General features: G+C 47.1%; 1 long non-coding RNA gene across 1 annotated transcript in view; it reads right to left on the bottom strand.

Moving 5' to 3' along the window:
* The window catches only part of LOC139827961 (uncharacterized), a 74,770-nt gene extending 60,942 nt beyond the window's left edge, over window positions 1-13,828 (bottom strand). The window contains exon 1 of the long non-coding RNA XR_011739105.1: window positions 13,757-13,828. This is a non-coding gene — a long non-coding RNA (uncharacterized lncRNA). The remainder of the gene's footprint in view (window positions 1-13,756) is intronic.
* Window positions 13,829-21,295: the final 7,467 nt, after the last annotated feature.

Below are 21,295 nucleotides of genomic sequence, written 5' to 3'. Positions count from 1 at the left end.
ATGAACCATCCCTGGAGACATCCCAGGCCAGGCTGGACGGGGCTCTGAGCAACCTGAGCTGGTGAAGATGTCCCTGCCCATGGCAGGGGTGGCACTGGGGGAGCTTTGAAGGTCCCATCAAACCCAAACTATTCTATGTATTCTGCATACAAAAGAGTGGATCTGAAAGCCTGCTGCTAGTTTTCTGCCCCTACTCCTTGCATTTTGACTCAGAATTCTAACTTTCTGTAGCACTTGATCTTCCAGTTTTACACATCAGCAGCAGCTGCCCAGGGTGCTAAACAGCGATACGAGTTTTGCAGAGGGCTAGCAAACATTTCTGCTAAAGCCTCAGTAACCTGTCACTCACACCACTGATATTTATGCCGCAAAGTGGAGAGGCAGGCAGGATTTTAATGGAAACAGCCTCTAATCCATCTGCATGAGGATTTCCAGCTCTGTATTATTCAGCAAACCAGTTCTCCCTGCCACAGGCAGCCCAATACTCAGCTGAAAGCCAGAATAACTCTCCCAGATGGCCAAATGCCAAGAAATAGGGCATTTGTAATGGGATCAGAGAGGAAAAACTGCTCCTGTCAGAAACAATCCAACTGCCCTTCCCATCTTCAGCAGAACAAGAGCTTCAACAGGAAAATGAAGGTAGGTGCTCAGAATGAAGTCGCTGTTGATGCATCACGACGAGTAATTCTCTGTATTACTCAGCAGTGACAAAGCTCTCAGCAAAGGACAGCAGAAGACAACCCAGTGCAAGGAGCTGCGGGTTAATCCACAGTGGATCTGGAGCAAATGGTGCTCCCTGGGGTGGAGGCAGGACAAGGCTCTGTGTCACAGCTGCCTCAGTGTGCCAGAGAAGGGAGATGCTGGTGATGCATGGGATGGATTTTCAGCTGCCTGGAATCAGGGGAAGATGTTTGGTCCAGAAGAACCCACAGGCTGCCCATTCTGTGTCCCTAATGACATGGTGCCCAAACCCGAATCCCCTACACATTCAGCCCCCCAAGAGGAACCCATCACACCCTGTCTCTCCTCAGAGGTGCCCAGCAGATCAACTTGGATTTGGCACATCTTTGTGATGGACGAGAGGAGATGGCTCCACTGCTCAGACACTGATTCACACAAAAGCTGTCCTGCTTACCTGCAGCTGCTTAGAGTTCAGAGAAGGGAACGGAGCTGGTGAGGGGCTGGAGCACAAGTGTGATGGGAGCGGCTGAGGGAGCTGGGGGGTTCAGCTGGAGAACAGGAGCTGAGGGGAGACCTTCTGATCTCTGAACTGCCTGAAAGGAGCTTGGAGCCAGGGGGGTTGGGCCCTGCTCCCCAGGAACAAGCGCCAGGAGCAGAGGAAACGGCCTCAAGTTGCACCAGGGGAGGTTGAGGTTGGATGTGGGGAACAATTTCTTCCCCAAAGGGCTGTGGGGCATTGGAACAGGCTGCCCAGGGCTGTGCTGGAGTCACCATCCCTGGAGGGGTTTAAAAGGTGTTTAAATGATGTTCTTAGGGACATGGTTTAGTGCTAGAGTTAGGTTAGGCTATGGTTGGACTCTGATCCTGAGGGTCTCTTCAAACCAAAATGATTCTACGGTTTAGTGATGGACTTGGCAGTGTTTGGTTAATGGTTTAACTTGATCTTAAAGGTTTTCCAATCGAAATGATTCTATGATTAGTTTCTGTGCATCAGTCCTATTCTGTGTGAGCACCAAATATCCCCACAAGCTACTGAAGCAGCCCTAAAGAAGATCCTGAAGAAAACTCAGCATCTACCATCCCTTCTTGATGAGAGACAAACTCCCAGAGAGCCATCCAGGTAAGAAAAGCAGAAAAAGCCAGAGCCGTCTCCAGCAAGCGTTGCCTAATTCTGGTGCTCACAGTAACCTGGACTATCACCACTTTGAATGTCGCCAAGCTCAGCTAATTCCCTCAACTGCAAATTGCTGGAGGCTGGGACAACATTTGAGGGCATACAACATCATGCTGGCCCTGTCCAACGAGCCTTTTCAGAGCATCGGTCTTGGCCATCCAGTAGGACAGTGGACAACCAAGGTATTTGGTCTGACTCAGGACATTTGTTCTCATCAGAGGCCAAAACTGAGCTCCTCTTGGGCCAAAAACACCCAACAACCCACCTACAGAGGATCCATTGTTACAGGGTAGCTCTGCAGGCTTGGACAGACAGCAGAGGATTTTGGATACTATTCAGGAGAAAGCTCTTTTCCTACTATCACACATTACAGCTAATTCGGTGGTGCTTTTTTCCTATGAAGCACTTACAAAAACAGCAATGACAAAAGATATCCCAACCCAGCCATTTCAAAATCCTGCACTCTCGCTGCTATTAAATGAGCGTCTGAAAGGCCTGAATTGTGTAAAGTGAAGAGAATATGGAGACCAGATCCTCGGGTGGTGTAAGAGAGCATCCCTCCAAGGGAATCAAATGACTCTCACTGATTTTTAGCCCAACCAAGCGCCTTTAAAACTCAGCAGAGAAGATTGCATTGCTATTGATCAGGCACCAGCTATCACCAACGCAGGGGGAGATTTGTGCTTCTTGGGATGCAATAGAACAGGCTCCCAGACCCTGCTGAGAGAAACAGCAATTTAATAAGTGTTGAAACACTCTGTCCACTGAAAGGAAATGGAATAATCATGCAGGCTGTTGAGAGGCAGGACATGATTCCTACAGAGGGGAGGTTGCTTTGTGAGAAGAGGATTAGCAGCCGGAGTCCGAATCCCAGCGGCTCGGCTTTGGATCAGTAGCCCCTGTTTTTCACAAAGCTCCCTGTAATGGAGAAGGAGTCACTTAAAATAACATTAGGACAGCGGCATCCACACCAATTTGCCTGATAAAGCCGTTATCCTAATCTTAATAGGAGCTGACAATTGTTGTCATCATGAGTTAGCAGCTCTGAGCTGCAGTCCAAGACCTGCTGAAAGGACTAAGCTGCAGTTCCTGGAGGGTTTTTTACTGTTGTTGGAGGAATGTACAAAATACAGACCCAGGGACCAACTCCTCTCTCTGTTTCTCCAGTGTCTTGCTTTTGTGGAGTCCCTCGAAGGATGAGACCTCTCCAAGTTCACCTCATCCTGGTGTAACTGCTTGTGCAAGTGAGGTTCTAGGTCTGGTGCAAAGCTTTCTCATGGGGACAAGGCTGTGTAAAGCCAGGAGAAGTCTCCAGGCATCTTCTGGGACCTGTTTGGCACCGAAATGTCATTCAACAGGGACAAGGAAGGCCTGAGAGGATGTCAAATCTATGTGGTAGGGTGGTGGGAGTAGTGGCATCCATGGGGCCAAAAAGAAAACGCAGGAAACAGGATGAGCTCCTGCTCTGCAAATGAACCTCTCCGGGTAAAATTATGTGAAACACAGATCTGTGCATGTTCTGCTATCACCTCTGTTTCTGTCTCACAGCTCTGATAACTTCAGATATTCACAACACACATATTCATTGGTCTCAGCTCTCTTCCTAGGCTGCAATTCATCTTATTGCAGGTAGACATCCGAAAGTAGGTCATGCTAATCTAAACGTGGACAAATGAATCCTACCCTAAGTGACAACTTCTGTCATGTGCGATTCACCCTTCTCCCCTTTTTATCTCAAACAGAGTGTGTGGATGCAGCAGACAGTGTTATTCTGTAGGAATCGTTTAATTTGTTTTGCTTTGTTTTTTGGCTGTCACTTTAGATGTCATAGACAGGGAGCTGCAGTGGAAAAGTGTCCTGTCTGATGTCCACAAAAACATCCAGCTTCTACAGTATTTCCAGCCAAACTGAAAGCTCGGTGAGAAGCCTGAGGGTAGCTCTTGAAAGACTTAGAGGGTCCCCCAAGCCCCATAGTCCACCTAGAGACCCCACTGCTCTATACAGTCCTGGCTGTTACTGGTAAGAGATCAGATGTCCCCAGTGACTTAGCTGAGAAAACCTAAATCAGTTTGGTCTTACTAATTCTGGCCTGGAAATCCTATAGGTGTTTATCAATCATCATGCCAGATCGTTTGTTGGGTTTTTTTCTTTCTAAATCTCAGCTGGAGGGGGTGGGAGGGCAGGAATTTTGGAGGTTGTGAGCAAGACCCATTGAAGCAGAGACCACACACCCTGTCCCACCCCTCCTTCACATCTCCTAGCGCCAGGCTGTCCTGGAGGGCACTAAAAACAAGAGGGGAACGTTTTTCCCCCATTCCACTCAAGGGAGGTGCTGATTTTTGAGCTAAAAGCTCCCATGCACCTTTCCTAAGATGATGGGTAACCAGGCTGCAAAGCTCCTTTCATACCTTGTTGCTTCTCATCTCTGTGCAGAATTGGCAAAACGAGCACGGAAGATGAAGCATTATTCCCATCACCCTCTTAAAAAGACGTTTGGTGGCAAATATTTCTACTCTGTTTTGTCCTCTGAAAGATTAACAGCTTAATTTTGCAACTGTCCCACCCTCTGCCTCCCAGCCCTTCTCCTTTTCAGGACAAAATACAATTTACACTTGGGTTTTTTTTTTGCTGTGACATTTCCAGGCATTTTCCAGCCTATGAAAACTGAACAGTGACCAGCACAGATTTAATCGTCTTGGTGGGCAGGTCTTATATAAAGGTCTAAACTGCCTTCACACTGTGCTTCAAAAGGCTTTGTGGGGGGCACAGCGAGCTTTGCAAAGGGTACTTAAGAGCTTAGCGCTCACTACCCTGTTACCATAGTGAGGGGCAACATCTGGTTTTGCATCACAGCATGCTCGGAAAACTTTTCCAGGTTCGTTTTTGTTCCGAATTGCTCCCTAAAATCATCGGTGGCAGATGCTGTGCAGGACACAGGCATTATTGCTCTTTGGGATTTTATAGCAACTGCTTCTGTCTCTTCCCTGTGCAGTTTGTGCTGTGATTAAGGTGTTTCTTATCTATCAGCAGAAAAAAATATATTATCGCATGTGCCCTCCTCAACTGGCATAAACACGATGCAATAGTGCTTCGACTCCCTTTTTCTCTAAGCTGATACATATGAAGTGAAACAGAGGTGCACTCGGGTCCTAAAAATGACTTTTCAATTAAAAAAGACCCCAGCAAATCATGTGCTGGGAAAGAAAGTGCCATCAGCAGCAAAACAAAACAAGGACAACAACGAAACGCAGAAATCTGACCCGCTCTCCTCCCCCAAATCACCGGCTTTGGGTTAAACCTTTTTTAGCAAGACCCGAGAGCGTGCGTTCTTTGTCAGCCTGCTCATGTTTAAGCGGTTTGAGGTCTCACTTTCCCGCTTTCCTCCGTAATCACAAGAGTTTTTACAAACTTGTTTCAAAGAGAGAAGTATAAAAGAGCATAATAACATAAGGCTTGGCACTGGAGCTTTAGAAACGCATCAAACGCCGCAATATTTGTGATAAAGGGTATTGCTATCTGAAAGACTGTTACAAAGCTTTAGAGGTAGGGGTTTTACCTGAGGTCTGGTCCTTTTGCAGGACGAGAAGATGCTACGTTTGAATCTGCAGCCTTCCCTAGTGCGATTTCCCTCCCCTGCTTCCATGCTTTTTGGTAATATGAGATTTTTTTTAACCAATAATGATAGTTTCTATCTCTCCAGATCGTTGATGGATGCTCTGTGCAAACACAGGCAGACTCTGCTGCTCCGTCCTGCCCAGACTTGCTTCTCAGCCAAAACAGGTAGAGTTTTGGGCATGTCCAGGGATGCCACTTGCTCAATAAAACTCTTTATTACATGTTTTTCTGACTTCGACAAACCTCTTTCCAGGTTGTGTCCATCCCACTGTGCCACTGGAGGTGACAGGAGCTGCAGAGGGGGATGGATCTCCTTTTAGTGTTTTGCTTTTGCATGTTGCACAGGGACATCTCAGCTGGTTGCAAAGTTGTGCAGGGCCAGAAAGAAGCAGAAAGCCATTTCTTATATTGTATTTGCACACACAGCCCCTTTACCAGAAGGGTTTGCTGTATTTTTTCTGTGGGTGACCTTTTTCTCATTATTGTGTGCAAATAAGTTTGACACAATTTGGAGAACCTACTGTTCCAGTTAAAACACACAACCTTCGTATATTGCCCCAGTACCTTCCCCCCTTTTCATGTGACTGAAAGCATCCATACCTGCCCTTGGGTTATTACCTGGCCAAGTGGGACAAACACACTCAGTGCTTTCTCCCATAGGCCATGTTTTACTCATGCATTTGTATTTTTATACCATTTTTAATTACAGTTCTAAAGGAAATTAGGAGTAATGTGGTGCCCAGATGGTCGGGTGGGCTGCTCATCCCATGTGCCAAGGATGGATGGACACAGGGCTGCAGAAAATCAGAGGGACCCTGGCACTTGTTTGGAGGCTGATGACCACTCCAAGCTCCTTGGTGCTGGGGAGTTCACCATAATCCTCCTGGCAGAAACTAGGAATAGACATGCAATGACAGGGGACTGCATTTCACAGCATCAGGTCAAATAAGGCGTATCTCAATACCTTCCCATCACATCTCCACACTGGCACAGTGCTGCTGTGCAGCAGGGGATGCTCGGTGCTGCAGATTGCTTATCGGAGGGGGGTTGCCAACCTTTGGAGGGCAAGAGGGGATAACTCAAGGCAGGAAAAGCTGCAAACGTTGACAGCACGACCTGTCAAACACTTTACGGTGGTCTGGTAGAGCCTGCAGCTGGGCTGACACATGAGGGAGAAAGAGGAGGAGGCAATGGAGGTGGGACTGGAGAGGCAGCCCTGTGTATGAGAGTTGCTTTGCTCCAGATTACACTGTTTCAGTAACTGCATGCAGAAGTCTGGGTGTTAAGGCAGCCTGCAACCAAATAAAAACCAGGTGACAGAGATGCGGATTTCTGCATATGTACAGGAGAGGTAGGACAGGGCTTGGGAAGACTTGATTACCACTGTGGTTATTAAAACCAATGCTGCTTATTTAACGTATTCCTGCAAGATATCAGATTTTCTACCCCACAGCCCCTTGATGGACAGGAAGGATGATCTAAAATGAAGACGGCACAAGTTACAGGGATTCAAAGCCCTTGACTGACCTCAGCTTGTGCCAGCAGATGGGAAACATTTGCGAGGAAGGTGCGGTGCCCAAGGGATTGGTGAGCTCCCTTCGTACCCATCAGTGACCCACAGGGAAACCCCCAGGCCTCATCCATGAAGTCTACAGACAAAACAAGACCCTGGAAGAATATATTGCTGATTAAAGGCAGCCTAGATGATAAGGTGAGAAGGACACATGCAATCCATGAGCGTGTTAACACTGTTTGATCAGTATAAAGGCTCACGGTGTGACAATGAAGATGGTGTTGGTTTTGGCTGCATAAGCCATGGATTTTGTAAGCAGAGGTCCAAATACCAAAGCCTGGAGCACAAGTCTGATGAGGAGCAGCTGAGGGACCTGGGGGGTTCAGCTGGAGAACAGGAGCTGAGGGGAGACCTTCTGATCTCTGAACTGCCTGAAAGGAGCTTGGAGCCAGGGGGGTCGGGCTCTGCTCCCCAGGAACAAGCGCCAGGAGCAGAGGAAACGGCCTCAAGTTGCGCCAGGGGAGGTTGAGGTTGGATGTGGGGAACAATTTCTTCCCCAAAGGGCTGTGGGGCATTGGAACAGGCTGCCCAGGGCAGTGCTGGAGTCACCATCCCTGGAGGGTTGGACAGACGGACCTGAGGGTCTCAGGACACTGGGCAGTGCCAGGGGTGGGTTAACACTCGGACTTGATGATCTTGAGTGTCTTTTCCAGCCAAAATAATTCTATGATTCTATGTCTGTATGTAGCAGTAGGGCCACTGTGACTGGGACACAGCGTCTTTTTCTGATATTTACATTGAAAGCAAGAGCAAAGACAGATGATTTAGAAGCCTGAGTTAACCAGAGAGGACCCAGGAGTTCAAGTTGTTTGTTGTGAAAGAGGAAGGCCAAGGGGTGGCTGGAGCACAGTCTGTGAGACCTCTCATTAAGTGCAGGAATCTGGCGTCACTTGTCAGTCCGTCAGACAAACAGATAACATGATCCTGACGGCAGATGTTAAAGCAGGACTAAATCAAACAAGAAATTACAGCCAGTTGTTCTTTTACTAGGAAGGGTAAACAAAAGTGCAACAACTTATCAAGGGCTGTCCTGGATTGTCCATTGCTGGAAAAGGCTTTAAAACCAGCCCTATGTGGGCTTTGTTCTTGTCACCAAAATCTACATTCATCCCATTAAACAGGAGATGGACAATGTCTTCCTCACCTAACAAGAAACCTCCAAAGTCTCCACATGAGCAGCAGTGCAGTTTCTACATCCACTGAAAAACCCAAGGAGGGATGGAGTGGTAGAAGTACCTTCTGGGCAAGAAGTTGCAGCAGCTCCATGGGGTTCCACCTTTTCTTTTGCAGGATGGAGATGCCCTGAGCACATCCCCTTGTTCCTGGGCTGGTGGTTGGCTCTGCACATGTTCAGCCTTTCTCCCTTCTGGGGAAAAGCTTGTAACCCTTCGCTGGTCCCCACGAAGAATGGCAAATTCAGTACTGGGCAGTGCCAGCTTGGGAATCCAAAGAGAAGAAGGCAAGTAGTTCTCCTCACCTTGCAATCTGTATGAGGAACATTAGGTGGTGGAAAGACCATCTTTCCAGGGCCTTTCCCAAATATCCTTGTGCTTTCCAGAGGACCAACACCAAACTCAGAAAAAAAGGTGCTGACACAATTTCTAAAGTAATTAAGAACCGGCGACCTCCAGCAAACCACCTGCAGTGGGTAGAATAACTGGTTGCAGAGGGTAGAGTTCCCATCCAGAATGGTTTTCACTGAGCTGGTCTAAGGCCAGGACTTGTCTAAGGACAAATAAATCACCTATCAGAGGTGCCAGTCACTCTATTGCCCAGCTCTGGAGTCTAAAGAGCCATCCTGCATCAGATCCCTGTGCAGATGGTTAAGATTAGGCAAGATAAATTAATCCTCAAGGCCTGGAAATGGTTTTCGCATCATCCCATGGATGGTGTGAGCCACTGCTCAACTCATAGGCTGTCCCCAGTCACACAAGCAAGAAGGGCTGGTGGTCCTCATAGTGATTATCATTGATTTGGACATGGTCCTGATGAATTCTGGCAGCGCTGTGGTTTGTCATGTCCTGCCTCCTTGCCATGACCCCAGGAGCAGTCCCAAGCAGACCAGTAGTTCTCCAACCCTGCTTGCTTTTTATGCCAATAAAAGGCAAAATCCAGGTGCCCATTTTCGGAAGACCATCCCCAGCCCCCACCAGATCACTGTGATCTACCTTCTCATCAACACTTGGGAAACCTCCAGAGAGCTTTCTAAAAGTAATTTATTTTCCCTTCAAATGAACACAGGTATGAATATTGGAACACGAGGAGGAGGCTGGGAGGGAGCAAGGGGTGTATTCTGCAAGCAAATCCCCATTGGCTCTGGTCGTTATGTTGAATTGGGCTGCATCTGTCACATCTGATTAGATTGTGTTGTCCTTTTTTATCTCCCTGATCTAAGCTATGATTCTTCTCTTTTTATGTGACATTTCCTTGGCAATATAACTGCTCGGATTATATATTCAGAATGTTTCCCAAACCATAAAGCATGCAGATTGCAAAGGGTATTTATTTGCACAGTTATGTTTTGCTTTGTTTTAGAGTGGATTTTTTTAATGTTACTTTTGTGTGTGTGTGTGTGCTCATGCTGCTTGTAAAAAGGATCCATGAGCCTTTTTGCATTAAAAAGCATCCATGAGTTAAATTTAGAGCAAGGCTCTCTGTATTATACTTGGGTAAGGATGGGACTTTCAGTTTCAAGAACAGACTCTTCTGTCGATCTGGTGTCCGAGCAGAGTACACCCATGAAGTCTTTCAGGCCAACAAAGGTTTAGGGGAGGCAAGAATCTCACCCAAAACGATCATATCTACGCTTGACTTTGCTGGGAATTCCCTTGACTATATTGTCCCTTGTACAAACCATGACTGCGGGGGAACAGTGACAAAAATAGGGATTGGGAGCTGATGTTTTTCAAGCTGTGATGTCTCCAGGACCCATCAGTTACACCGTGGGCTGAACCAGTATCCCAGCTAAGGCCCTCTCCAGATGTGGTTATGCCTCTAAGCCTGGCTGCAGACAGTGACAAACCTAATCCTTCCGTGCTCTGAGCTAGAAACAGGAATGATGAGCCCAGGTCCACCATCCAGAAGACCTCAGCCACTGCACAGGTCCATCTGGCACCTTGACCACGAGCCAGACACAGTATCAAGGGAGAAAGCAGATAAAGAGGACAAGGATGGGGAGATCCACCTCCTCTTTCTCTCCAGCACTTACATATGGCTAGATATGTTCTGGATTGTGACAGGACTTCGAAATCAGTCTGGGCTGCAAAAATGAGCTGCTCCAGATGGCTAAAAGATTGTGCCTGTTCTCAAAGGGGATTCTTCCACATGTATCTTCTTCCTTGATGGCACTGTCTCATCCTCTCCGTCCTCAGAATAGGAGTCAGCCCTGAAAGGACTCAACTATACTCAGCTCTGACCATTTCTCTGCCGCCCCGGCCCCAACAAGCCCACAGATGAGGTTGTCCCAGCCTTGCAGCCCACTCCTGACTGCTGTGTTGCTAGAACTTTTCATGTTTTTGCAAGTTAACTTTGACACTGACATTTCCCACCCGCACATGCATCACATTCTCCTGTTCCCCACGTGGTCCACTCCTTCTGTTGTCAGCCATCTCCAAAGGACCATCCATGTCAGAGACAAGCGAAAGCAAATAATGACGACACAGATACTGAAAAGTAGAGGTCATGGGCCAGCTCCTCAGCTCTGCTAATAGATGTTACTCTTGGAGCATGGATAGAACCACACTTATTACATCAGCTGAGACTTCCAAGGCATTTTTTTTCCCCTGAGATACCCCTCATCTATAGCTTTTATATAATTAGATTATTTCTCCCAAGCTTCTCTCTTCTTGCACGCATTTTATAACCTCAGACACCCTATTCTGTAAGGCCAGTGCTGGACTGCTGGGTTAACTGACAGAGACAGTTGGGATTTGACAACCCAGTCACCACGGGAGATGATTCACAAAACCCTTTTAGTCCCATTACATGTCTCAGCTGAAGCAAACCTGGCCCACAGGATCCCTGAGGAGGATCAGTGCTGGAGGTCCATAATCATGCAGAGCAGATACTCGACTAAAGGAACCCAGAGGCGAGGGCTGTCTTGGTGACATCCATGCTTCATCCTGGTGGCCCATGATAATCCAGCCAAAGGTTGGTGGAGCAATGGTCAAGGAAGGTTGTTATCAGCAGAATGATGGACCCAACTGGTCCCCACATCACATCACTCTCTCAGACCTGCAGACCCCAGAGCCAAACAATGCCCTGCAAAAAACATCTGACGTATGTTTCCATCAACCTGACCCCACCTCACTAAACCTGGTCACATCTTTGTGCCAGCATCATCTTTCCTCATATTCATCCACTATCAGCAAGGCCTGGAAGAGTCCTATTAAAAAGCAACTTTGTGCATGTGTGCTCAGAAGATAAATATAATCACTGGTACTGAGTGACTAATAAACTCCTTTCTAGAGTCTGCTGATTATGTCTATGTAGGCAAAACCATGCTGATGAATTAGCGATGGATTATTAGAGTAGTTCTGTGTCCTGTCTGCAAGGCTAATTTTCCTGCTGAGGTAACATGTGCTTACCAAGACAAATACTCGATTGTCTTATCTTTGTCTCCTTGTTTGCAGGGAAATAATTCAAATCTTCCTTACCAAACTGTGGCGGAGAGGGGAATGATTGAAAGGCTGAGCTGGGAAAAGAGGTTGTGTAAAGAGTTACATCTCAGCTCAAACACGAGACACCTATTATATAAACCAACAAAGCAAGCTCCCACAAAGCTCTCGTGCCATTTTTGGCTTTTGTGTTTGCCAAGGAGACCTTGCACATGGAGGTCAACGATGTCACCTGGGCATTTGATACCCTGGCAAGGAAGCAAAACGCCAAAAGGATGGTTAAGTCAGGGGCCAAGGCTGTTGGCAGCCCTGGAACACAGCTAGGCAACCAAGAACACGTGTAGGTGAGCCTCTGGGACCAAAGCAAGCAACATTTCTTTCTGAGAACAATGACCTCATACAATTATACTCATCTGCTCTAGTTCCTCAAGGACAATGAGACTGATGGCCCACAGACCACCAGCTGAGTGGACAGAGCCAGAACAACCAGGACAAGGCTGGGTAGAGAAGGAGCTGAAGATTAATTTGGCAGCATATGTTATACTTGCAGCCATGGAAAACAACAGGGCAAAGCCCACAGCTGCCAAGTTCATGCTCTCACCCAGGCTTCAAATGGAGTTTCTGTCCCAGGACTGAGCAACCCCTGCTCCACCTCCAGGGATGGGCAAGCCAAAGGAAATTCAAACACTTCCCACTGGAAAGACCCTTTTTCTGAGCCATGTCTGGCTCTGAGCTCACCGTACTGAAACTGCTTAATGGATGTTGTGGGTGACTTGCTGAAACTATATTTTACAGAGCGTTTTTTCCCCACTTAAATTCTCAGCCTTTATAAGGTCTTAAATCAACGCTGAAGCCATTCGGTCACTTTTCTCATCTTCTCAAAGCATGCTGAAATCTTTTCAGGCTGTATATCCCTCTCAACCTCAGTTCTGTTATTGATGTTGCAATCCTTGCATGGGCTGTGCCATGTGTGACCACCTGGTCCCACTCTCAGCCAAGCCGTTATGTGGGGCAGTGATGGGGCCAGACTCAACGACTCAAATCACCTACGGCATGGGAATAAGTGCCAAAATTCCCCCTTGACATTTTCCCCCAGCTGAGTCTCTCAGTTCTGGAGTTAGAGAAAGCTCCCCAAACAGGAGGACAAATGAGAAGACAAACGATGGAGAATATGATGTGGTGAACAGCTGTATAATCACATTCTGGATCTACCCGGGCTGGCTGCGTGGAAGGACCAGGGATTCAGGATGCTCCAAGCACTGAGCCAGGGAGGATTCATCCCCTCCTCGCCAGCCCATGAACATGACAGCATTTGCATTTAGATGGGAACAGTTATGAACTCAAATAGCCTTTTGTCACCACACAGCTGCTGCACACAGCTGCTCCCTGATGCAAAAAGGTCCCTTATGGTTGTTACACATTGGAGCCCTGCAGTCCTTTGGTGTCTTCCCCCATTCATCTGAATAAAAGCACTGGGTGGAAATGCCAGAACGCAGTGAGATTTCCCTGCCGAGTCCTCTCGTCGCTCTGTGATCTCAGCACCACCGCACTTGCTAACACAACACATGTTGGATAGGGATGCTCCGCATGCATATCCAGAAACCTGAACATCAGCATTTTGGTGTGAGCTGGGTGCTCGATTCTGTTGTCTAAATGCAACATACAGCACAAAAGATGCCATAGGTTATCCATAGGGTCACCATGCTACAAAGGTGCAAGTCTTCCATGGCCTACAACCCTCACACAAACCCCCCTAAACCCACTCCATGCAGACCGCCTGCATCTCAGACACCTCTGGGCATCCCTGTCACCAAGGCACCCTGAAAATCAACCTAAACAGGCAACAAACTCCAAACAGACTTCATTCTAACCAGAACTGTTCAGCAGAAAACCAACTACAAACAGGGTGTATCCAAAATTATTCAACACTCCGACATTATACAACACATGTTCTGACACCAGTTAGGAGTTCAGTTACTACACAACCAACTCAGACTCAGCAGGCTCAGATCCCCAAAGTCTGGAGTGATGATTCAAAATGCACATCTTCCCAATTCTTACAAAGTGAGGACTCTCAGAGGTACCCAGATCACTTACCAGGTCAGCAAGGTCTCTTAGTCCCCAAAGAACGTTCCTTAGATGGCCACTCTCTTCAACTGCAGACCCCCTGCTCCAAGAAAGACCAAGGCCATAGGCACCCCCAGCAGCCCCATTTAAACCCCAGGTGAATCTGAGCTGTGGCCATTTATGGTAGTGATCTAGAAACTTCTCTCAAGCAAGGCATTTCATTGGTCAAAGGCCCTGTCTGTCAACCAAGGGGTGTGTCCATGACCATAGTGGTCCATCAGCCTAGAAGGTTCTGGTGCTTTCCTGCTGGGGAGGAGTGCATCTGCTACATCCCAGATGCCACTAGGCTGCTGTCTTTAAGAAACCGAGTCAAGTCCCTAATAAATACACACTCGAGCTTGGAGAGCAATTTAGCTGAGCCTCTTTCTGCTCCAGAGGGAGCAGAACTGCTCCCCGGACTCCTTGGACTATCCTTACTATTTCCACCAAGTTACAACATGAGCTCCTATGCCTTGCTTCTAGGAGACACCTGCAAGTACACAGCTAAAGCCAGAGTGGGGTGATTTTGGCATTAAAAAATAAATGCATATATACATATATAAGATTATTTGTTTTAAAACATACTTATTTTATGATATACCAGCAGAAACAGCCTTTTCTGTAATGCTTTGGGAAACTGGGGTGATACTGTGCAGAGGGAAATCCCCCAGAAGGTGTAGATCTGATCTCCCTACCCATCACATCACTCCTTTGATGTCGGTGGCCGTGATTTCTCATTTACACACTGTGATGTGCAACGAGCTCTGTGACTCAACAGGGACTGCAGGGTTATTGACCTCACAAAAATATGTAAGTAAACAGAGAGATGTAGATAGATAGATAGATAGATGATAGATAGATGAGATACAGATAGAGAGATAGAGAGATAGATAGATAAATAGATAGATATAAGTGAATAAATAGATAAATAAACAAATAAATCCTGATTCAGTGTAATTACTGAAATGTTTTGTTGAAACACAGTGTTTTGGGGGAGTCCAATGACTCATGGGCATGTGGGATCTCACACTGTCCTCTCTTGGAGCTGGGGATAAAAGCAAAGCATCTAACATGGGAATTTATTGGGACCCATGAACACTGTGATTCCCCAGTGGCCATAAAACAAATCCTTCACCTTGTGAATTCAGGAGGTTTGCATTTCCAGCTCAGAAGCTGTAACAAGATGGGCTGGACTTAGCACAACCAATATTCAAAATATCTAGACTTGAGATGCTGAAAATCAGGTGTTAGTTACAGAACTTAAAAAAAAGATCTCATCTCAGTGTTGAGATTTATACATATGCAAGTTCAATTTAAATCCTTCTGAATCTGGAAGCTGAAACATTTGTAAAGGGAGATTTCCCCTCTCTAGGAAGTGCCCCCCTGCACCTTGCAGACGCACTCCCTATTTGTTTACCAGCCTTATTTTAGAACTAATATTAACCAGCATTGCTCTCTTGGCAGAGATTTTTTTCCCCCTCAATGGTGAAATTGCATGTGAATTCTGAATTTTCCAGTTAATTGAGCGAGATAAGCACTGGCAGTGCAACAAGCCCCTGTAATGTACATATGCTTTATTCCGTTTTTCCTCAAGGGGTCCATATTAGAATAGTCATAAGGAAAAGAAAAGACCAAAAGAAATTCTTTAAAAATTAAAAACAAGGAAGACACTTTCTCTAGCTTGCATGGCTTCTGAAACAGCTTATTCTTCTCTGTATTTTGGGGGTTATCTCAGGATCCCCCAGAAGCAGTGATGCCTCCGTGAGTGATAGTTTTGAGGGGAAAAGGGCTCATAGGAGTTGGGAGGAACAGAAGTGACTGGAAATGGGACCCCTCTTCAGAGGCAAACACCAGGGAATGGCCATTCTGGGATGGAAATTTCAGCCTTTCCCAGGAATCTGGATGTTCTGGGTTAGGTTAAGGAGTAAAAGTGCAATAGGATGGGTGCACAGCAAGATAAGGGCTCAGACCTGGAATGGGGTAACCCAGAAAATCCCTCTCCAGTGTAAACAACCTGTTTGGCCACCCTACCATGGAGCCAACAGCATCCCAAGATGCACTTCAGTGGGTAAATGATGCAGTTGGGCTCAATGATCTTTAAGGTCTTTTCCAGCATTAATAACTCTTTATTTCTATGAAAGACACTCCATCAGCTCTGTGATACAAAACCCATCAGCTCCAAGGCGAAGTGTAATTGAGGGCCAGGTCCTTCTCCGGTGTAAAGCATTGTGGCTCCACTGACACCCAGCAGCAGAAAGCCGATGGGACAATTCCAATTTACACCCAGCAGGGAGCTGGCCCTGTATCCAAACACGCATTAAATCTCCATTTGGGCGACGGGATTTCATTTAACAGATGTTCCTCATTGACAGGGTTTGTTTTATGTGGAAGAGGATTTGCGTTAGGAGCATTGGCAAGAGCAGCAGATGTATGTAAACAGCACGCTCAGCAATGGCTCTGCCCCCCATGCTGGAGGGGACAAGACTGGTTATGTCCCTTGGCTGAATAAAGCTCCATATTTTGCAGACAGGGCTTGATTTCTCATACAGGTTTGGGACTGAGTTGCCAGTCAAAATATGAGTCAGGTGTGACTTCCACTGCTGGTGTTAGTGCAGTAAATTTCTTCCCTTTTCACACACACAAAAAAAAATAAGTATTATTCTCCCCCCATTTGAAGAGGGGCTATGCAGAAATTCTCCTTCCCATAGCTGAAAGCCAGGGATGGAAAACCCATGTGTTGCCTCTCCACGAGTTCAAAATGTCATAGAATCATGGAATGTCCTGAGTTGGAAGGGACCCACAAGGATCATTGAGTCCAACTCCTGTCCCTGCACGGGACAAGCCCGAAATTCACATCATGTCCTTAAAACAGAGAGGGACTGATTTCCATCCTCCTATTTTTAACCTGAATTTTAAGGCCCAAAGAAGACTTCTTACTTAAATGTTCCACTTATATTTCCCAAGGTATTTCTTTCTATCCTTCTGACCACTAGAAACCAAGATTTTAGCCATTTAAAGGTCTCCCGTGTTCCTTCTGTGCCTCACATTGGAAATTTGGGAAACTATAGCTGTTTTATCCCTTCCCCATCTTCCCTCTCAACCAGCTCTCCCACTGCCTTTTCTTTCACCACTCTGAGCTCATATACCCCTTACACTTCTTTTCCTCTTCCCTTGCAAGGGTTAAGAATAAATCACCTTTGAGTAGCCCAGCCACTTACTCCCAGAAACCCGTTCAAGTGGGACCTGCTGCCAACGCCGGAACATATTTATATCCCACTGTTCCCAGCCGTGTGGCAGGTGATTCTTAGTCACAACAAATTTGCTCTGCTCCTGCACGACTGTCATCTAGTGTTTACTCCGGGACCGCAGGAAAGAAATCACTGGTTGGAGGCAGGGCTTGAACATGGGAACAACTCATTTGCCATCTTGCACGGGGTGTCACAATTTTATTAAAATCCAGACAAGCCTGACACCTCGGTGGCAGAATATAGTTTCCATGACCAAATGGCTTGACGCCAAAAATTAGGCTAAATTGCATTATTTTAAAGGAGCAGATGGGAATGCTAAATATTTACCCAGGGAAATGCCTAGATTACCACAGTCCATTATTGCTGTGGCACGGCGGGGTACCTAATGGCCTCCATTAGCAGAAGCCACAGGTAAAAGTCCATCCCTGGGTGGTCATGTTCCTTTGCAAAAAATAGCTTTATTCCTCCCCAGACACAGCAGACCTGGAGATCCTGGAGTAGAAGATCAGGTTTATAGTGAGGCTGTGAACATAAGAAGGTTAAAGGGTCAAAGCGTGACCTGTGGTGGTACCTCTGCTTCCCATCCACACCGTGGACTGCTTGGCCGGCTACATAGAATCATGGAATAGTTTGGGTTGGAAGGGACATTCCCAGCTCCCCCAGTGCCACCCCTGCCATGAGCAGGGACATCTTCACCAGCTCAGGTTGCTCAGAGCCTGGCCTGGGATGTCTCCATGGAGAAGACATCTTCAGAGACATCCCACTTGGTATTGACTGAACCTTTCACAAGCGAATCCTCCCTGTGCAGCTCAAGTACAGGACTACAGCAAGGTGATTCCTGCACCATATGGTCTTTGCAGCTTTTATTCAAGCCGAGGTGACAGCACAGTCTCCACGAATGAGCATTACTGCCTTTCCAAGCTATGCATGGCCAAGCAAACCAGGAGAGCCCACATTTCTCAAGCAGGCGGTAGGAGACAATGTCCCTGGGGAAGGAGATGGAAGAAGGCGAGGAAGAAAACGTGAGAAATTTCCTTCAGCCAGCAGCAGGCTGTCAACACCCAGCCCCAGGAGATGGAGAGGGACCTGCAGGTCCCAGCAGAGCTCCAGCCTTGGTAGGACAGCCAGGTCAGGAGGTGGCAGTCCTCTGCCCAGGGCCCTCTGCCACCACTGGCAGACCTGCTGGTTTCTTTTCCCTTGAGGCACAGCTGAGCTCATTGTGTCCATATTCAGCACAGCTGCCCAAGCAAGGTCTGACCCAAATCAGAGCTCGGTTTGAGCACTGCTGAGTTTTAATAACCCGAAAAAGCCCTTGTGCTTGCCAGATCTTCATTTCTGCCTCAGAGCTGTCTTGCAATCGGCTCCAACGATGAGCAGAGTGAAATCCATGCTGACAAGTAACCCATGTCTTTCCTTGGACAGCAAGTTTTCCACAACTTATATCTTTCTGGTGGCACTTTTTTGAATGCTTTCCAAATGGTCGATGTGCTTTTTGAATCAAGGATTCCACGTTCAACCAGTTATGTCAACAGTTTTGGAGAAGGATGGCACATTCACCTCTCTTGTCGCACACCCGAAGTCCTCAGGACTTGCCAGCCCCATCCCTGATCTGAAACATCGTCAGCTATGAAGTGTCTGTAAAAAAAACAAAACAACCCAGAAAACCCAGGGCAATTTCTAGAAATGCAAACCCAAGTCCAAATTGGAGTGGATTGGACAATTTCTGCAGACTCTGGAAGCAGAAATGCAAGGAGTGTTTAAGAAACAGTTGGAAGAAAGCAATCAAGAAGATGACAACAATAACAACAACAAAAAAAGGAGAAGTGGACGTGAAAAAACAAACTTGATGTGCTGGAAACAGCAGTGCTTTAGCTGGAAAGAGACCCCCCCAAGAGAGCAAACAGATGATGTTGAGCAGGAGGAAAGGGGAGGAAACAGCATCAGAGAAAAAAATACAGTGAAGAGACTGAGCTGGGGAAGAGCCACAAAACAGGCAGAGAGAACACAAAGCAATCATTAATTAGAGGAGCAAAAAGAAATAATGTGCAACAAATTGCAGAGAGCACTGGCAATTAGGAGCAAGGAATCCATTCCCTTCTGCACACAATAGACGCCAGATAAGAACATCCATTTCGGGATGTTTTGCTCAAGTGTTGCTGGAGGGCAAGGAGCCACCTCAGTGCTGCTGGCGCCGCCACTGCAAGGGGAGAGGGAATTGTCATGAGAGGGAACAGCTGGCTGGGGTGAACACAAAGAGACTGGGAAAGTGTGTGTGGCAAAGTATTTAAGAAAAGCATTCCTATTTGATAATATTTTGAATAAGCTGAAATGTGTGTTTGAGACCCCCTTGCAGTGCTGGTCCAGCTCTGGGTCCTCAGCACAGGACACACATGGACCTGCTGAGAGGGGCCAGAGGAGCCACAGAAATGACCCGAGGCTGGAACAGCTCTGTTGGGAGGACGGGCTGAGAGAGTTGGGGTGTTCAGCTGGAGAAGAGAAGCTCCAGGGAGACCTTAGTGCGGCCTTTCTGGACTTAAATGGGGCTGATAAGGAAGACTGGGACAGACTTTTGAGCAGGGCCTGTTGTGATAGGACAAGGGGTGATGGTTTTAAACTAAAAGAGGAGATTTAGACTGGACACAAGGAAGAAATTGTTGTCCCTGAGGGTGGTGAGAGCCTGGCCCAGGTTGGGCAGAGAGGTGGTGGCTGAACCATCCCTGGAGACATCCCAGGCCAGGCTGGACGGGGCTCTGAGCAACCTGAGCTGGTGAAGATGTCCCTGCTCATGGCAGGGGTGGCACTGGATGAGCGTTGAAGGTCACTTCCAACCCAAACTATTCTGTGATTCTATGTTCTCTGCATACAAAAGAGTGGATCTGAAACACCAACACCCCCAGGTCCTTTTCCACCAGGCACTTTCCAGCCACTCTTCCCCAAGCCTGTAGCATTCATGGGGTTGTTGTGACCCCAGCGCTCAATCCAGCGCTTGGCCTTGTTGAACTTCATACAGTTGGTTTGGCCCATTGATCCAGCCTGTCCCACATGATGGGAAATGTGGGTGACAGGGGTGGTGGGAGGCATGGAGGAGGAAGAGGAGATGCAATAGAAGATCAGGCAGGGTTGGTGGTACATGGGTTGCACCTGAGGGCAGTGAGGGAAGTGGCAGGTGTTGCTGGCTCAAGAGGTGGTGTGGGGCTCAGGGGGTGATAGGGCAGTAAGGGATGGGGGAAAGGGTAAACAAATCTCTGATCCTTGGAGAACTTGGTAATCCTGGAGCCAGTAGAAAAGGTCAAACCCTTCCTATACTCCTCCCAGAGCTGCTGTCCTCTTCAGGGTGAACATCAGTCTTGGAGAAAAATAAATTAGCCATGTCCCTCACTTCTCGCTTCACACCTCTCTGTCGTTTTCAGCGAGTTAAGCACCACTGAAAGCCATGAAAACCCTGGGAAAGCCAGATAAAACCCTGCCCTGACTAAAGACAGCAGTGCAGGGACAAGAGGTCTCATTTAGGTGATTTGTCAAACGTCTTTGAAGACATCACTACTGCAGGATTGGAAGAAAATTACTCTCTCAGCCTGTGCTTTTTTTTTGCAAAGGGCATCTCAGAAGGTTTCATCTGTGAGATAAATGGTTGAAGTGAAGGGTTGGGGAGTGAGACGAAGGATGGAAAAAGCAGTTGGGAGCACAAACCAGTTAGAGAATGGGCAAAAAACCAATGCCAGAGGTAGGAACCATCTGAGCTCGGAAAGAAAACACAGGACAAGCTACATCAACAAGGCCATCGGGGCAGCTGTGATCTATAATGAGAAGGCAGCAAAACAATGCAAAGGAAAAGAGTGGGCAAAGCACTTGCAAGGCACACAAAGGACCTAAAGAGCCTAAATCTCTTCTCGAAATAGACACAGGCATCTACAATGGTTTTTTCCCTCAGATTTAAAGACCTTTTTCACTGGCTTTCACCAGTGCAGGGCCATGCCATAGCGCAACCTTTAGCTCCTGCAGTGCGGAAGGAAAACAAACCAACCTGAACAGTTCCTTTGAAATTCATAGGATTGGGATATAACCGAGTAAAATTATTATCATACAATTCTCCCCCACAAAAGAAGAAGAGAGAAACATGGTCTGAAGCAAAGGGGAAAGGTGCAGACATGGAATCTGTCTGTTCAGTAGAGCCAAACAGCATTTCAGATCCAAATTGGAGTTTGCAAATGAACATCTCACTGTAATTTTGTTTTCTAGGGCTCCTATTTCATCTTTTCTCATGAAAGGAATTAATGAAATA

This window comes from Patagioenas fasciata, chromosome 4 (genome assembly GCF_037038585.1).
Source record: "Patagioenas fasciata isolate bPatFas1 chromosome 4, bPatFas1.hap1, whole genome shotgun sequence".
Classification (NCBI taxonomy): Eukaryota; Metazoa; Chordata; class Aves; order Columbiformes; family Columbidae; genus Patagioenas; species Patagioenas fasciata.
The sequence above is the reverse complement of the archived record's forward strand: the minus strand, read 5'-3'. Positions and strand labels throughout refer to the sequence as shown.